This window comes from Arachis stenosperma, chromosome 5, assembly GCF_014773155.1.
Source record: "Arachis stenosperma cultivar V10309 chromosome 5, arast.V10309.gnm1.PFL2, whole genome shotgun sequence".
NCBI classification, from domain to species: domain Eukaryota; kingdom Viridiplantae; phylum Streptophyta; class Magnoliopsida; order Fabales; family Fabaceae; genus Arachis; species Arachis stenosperma.
In genome coordinates this window covers 13,070,848-13,074,571 of record NC_080381.1, presented here as the reverse complement: position 1 = coordinate 13,074,571, position 3,724 = coordinate 13,070,848, and the positions used below count along the sequence as shown (strand labels likewise).

The window sequence follows — 3,724 nt, the reverse complement described above, 5'->3', positions numbered from 1 at the left end:
TTTCCAGCAATATATGATAGTCCATACTTTGCCCAAGATTTGATGGCCCAAACCGGCGTTCAAAGTCACCCTCAGAAATTCTAGCGTTAAACGCCGGAACTGGCACCTAAATGGGAGTTAAACGCCCAAACTGGCATAAAAGCTGGCGTTTAACTCCAAGAAGAGTCTCTACACGAGATTGCTTCATTGCTCAGCCCAAGCACACACCAAGTGGACCCGGAAGTAGATTTTTATGTCATTTACTCATCTCTGTACACCCTAGGCCACTAGTTTTCTATAAGTAGGACCTTTTGCTATTGTATTAGAGATCTTTTGATCATGCTTTGATGATTAAACCCTCTTTGGGGGAGGCTGGCCATTCGGCCATGCCTAGACCTTGTTCTTATGTATTTTCAACGGTGGAATTTCTACACACCATAGATTAAGGTGTGGAGCTCTGCTGTACCTCGAGTATTAATGCAATTACTATTGTTCTTCTATTCAATTCCGCTTGTTCTTTGTCCAAGATATCACTTGTTCTTCAACTTGATGAATGTGATGATCCGTGACACTCATCATCATTCTCACCTATGAACAAAGTGACTGACAACCACTTCTGTTCTACAAGCAAACAAGGCTCTAGTGTTTATCTCTTGGATTCCTGATACACGATGCATGGTTGATCGCCTGACAACCGAGTGCTCGCCTGACAAACGAGCCAGCCATTCCGTGAGATCAGAGTCTTCGTGGTATAGGCGAGAACTGATGGCGGCATTCAAGAGAATCCGGAAGGTCTAACCTTGTCTGTGGTATTCTGAGTAGGATTCAATGATTGAATGACTGTGACGTGCTTCAAACTCCTAGCAGGCGGGGCATTAGTGACAGACGCAAAAGAATCACTGGATTCTATTCCGGCCTGACCGAGAACCGACAGCTGATTAGCCATATGCTGTGACAGAGCATAGGAACATTTTCACTGAGAGGATGGGAGGTAGCCACTGACAACGGTGAAACCCTTGCATAAGCTTGCCATGGAAAGGAGTAAGAAGGATTGGATGAAGACAGTAGGAAAGCAGAGAGACGGAAGGGAAGGAATCTTCATACGCTTATCTGAAGTTCCTACCAATGAATTACATAAGTACCTCTATCTTTATCTTTATGCTTCATTCGTATATCACTATATCCATTTGAGTCTGCCTGACTAAGATTTACAAGGTGACCATAGCTTGCTTCATACCAACAATCTCCGTGGGATCGACCCTTACTCACGTAAGGTATTACTTGGACGACCCAGTGCACTTGCTGGTTAGTTGTGCAAAGTTGTGTTTATGCCATGGTATTGAGCACCAAGTTCTTGGGGCCATTATTAGGGATTATTTGAGTTGTGAAAAGTAGTGATCACAATTTTGCACACCAAGTTTTTGGCGCCGTCGCCGGGGATTGTTTTGTGTATGGACAACTGACGGTTCATCTTGTTGCTTAGATTAGGTATTTTTTCTTCAGAGTTCTTAAGAATGAATTCTAGTGTTTCAAGGTGATGTTCTTATCATCACCAAAGCTGATTGATCTTCATCAATTTAGCTCTTGAATGCAATGTCCTGCTGAAGCTTGGCTAGCCATGTCTAATTCCTTTAGACTGAAGCTTTAGACTAACATTGCATGATTCCTGGAATTCTCATTAAGAATTTTGATACCTTTATTTTCTTTTCATATAATTCTCGAAAAAAGCACAAAAAAAAAATTTTCAAAATCATAAAAACCAAAAATATTTTATGTTTCTTGTTTGAGTCTAGTGTCTAATTTTAAGTTTGGTGTCTTGCAATGCATTGTTTATTTGATCTTGGTTCTATTTTCAAGTCAATAGTACAGGGAACTGAAGATTCAGAACATGCAGCAGAGGAATTACACAGAAAAAGCTGGGCGTTCAAAACGCCCAGTGAAGAAGGACAGACTGGCGTTTAAACGCCAGCCAGGGTGCCTGGTTGGGCGTTTAACGCCCAAAAAGGTAGTGCATTGGGTGTTAAACGCCAGAATGTGCACCATTCTGGGCGTTTAACGCCAGGATGGCACAAGGGGGAGGATTTTGTTTTCAAATCAATTTTTTTTCAAGTTTTCAAAGTTTTTCAAAATCATATCTTTTTCAAATCATATCTTTTCAATCAAATGTTTTCAAAATCAATTTCTTTCCTTTTTCAAAGATACTTGCTAACAATTAATGATTTGATTGAACATTTCAAGTATGTTGCCTTTTTTGTTGAGAAAGGTTTAATGTTTGAATCATATCTTTTCTTGTTAGGCAAGTCATTAATTTTTTTCAAATCTTTTTTTAAAATTGTTTTCAAATCATATTTTCTCAATCACATATTTTTAAAATCAATCATATCTTCTTAACCTCATCTTTTTCAAAATAGCTTTCAATCAAATCTTTTTGACTTCTAATTTCAAAATCTTTTTCAAAAATCACTTGATTTCTTTCCCACTCTTATTTTCGAAAATTAATTAGTGTTTTTCAAAATGTTTTCAATTTCTTTAACTTAATTTTCGAAAATTCTCTTCCCCTCTTCCCACATCCTTCTATTTATGGAGTACCACTCCTTCTCAATGCACAATTCGAACTCTCTCTGATTTAGTTCGAATTCTTCTACCTCTTTCTTCTATTTTTCTGTTCTTCTGACACCTCAAGGAATCTCTATACTGTGATATAGAGGATTCCACATTTTCTTGTTCTCTTCTCTTTCATATGAGCAGGAGCAGAGACAAAGGTATTCTTGTTGAAGCTGACCCTGAACCTGAAAGGACCTTGAAGCGAAAGCTAAGAGAAGCTAAAGCACAACTCTCTATAAAGGACCTAACAGAAATCTTCAAAGAAGAAGAACACATGGCAGCCGAAAACAATGCAAACAATGCAAGGAAGGTGCTGGGTGACTTTACTGCACCTACTCCCGACTTCTATGGGAGAAGCATCTCTATCCCTGCCATTGGAGCAAACAACTTTGAGCTTAAGCCTCAATTAGTTTCTCTAATGCAACAGAATTGCAAGTTTCATGGACTTCCATTGGAAGATCCTCATCAGTTTTTAGCTGAATTCTTGCAAATCTGTGACACTGTCAAGACTAATGGGGTAGACCCTGAGGTCTACAGACTTATGCTATTCCCTTTTGCTGTAAGAGATAGAGCTAGGACATGGTTGGACTCACAACCTAAAGAAAGCCTGGACTCATGGGAAAAGCTAGTCAATGCCTTCTTGGCAAAGTTCTTTCCACCTCAAAAATTGAGTAAGCTTAGAATGGAAGTCCAAACCTTCAGACAGAAGGATGGAGAATCCCTCTATGAAGCTTGGGAAAGATACAAACAATTGATCAGAAAATGTTCTTCTGACATGCTTTCTGAATGGAGCATCATAGGTATTTTCTATGATGGTCTCTCTGAACTATCCAAGATGTCTTTGGATAGCTCTGCTGGAGGATCTCTTCATTTGAAGAAGACGCCTACAGAAGCTCAAGAGCTAATTGAAATGGTTGCAAATAACCAATTCATGTACACTTCTGAAAGGAATCCTGTGAACAATGGGACTAATCAGAAGAAAGGAGTTCTTGAGATTGATACTCTGAATGCCATTTTGGCTCAGAACAAGATATTGACTCAACAAGTCAATTTGATTTCTCAAAGTCTGTCTGGAATGCAAAGTGCACCAAGCAGTACTAAGGATGCTTCATCTAAAGAAGAAGCTTATGATCCTGAGAAC

At 39.2% G+C, this 3,724-nt stretch overlaps 1 non-coding gene across 1 annotated transcript; it reads right to left on the bottom strand.

The window, feature by feature from the left end:
• Nucleotides 1–3,256: 3,256 nt before the first annotated feature.
• LOC130983728 (small nucleolar RNA R71) lies at nt 3,257–3,364 on the bottom strand. The gene has a single exon (XR_009087706.1). It is a non-coding gene; the product is annotated as a small nucleolar RNA R71 (small nucleolar RNA).
• Nucleotides 3,365–3,724: the final 360 nt, after the last annotated feature.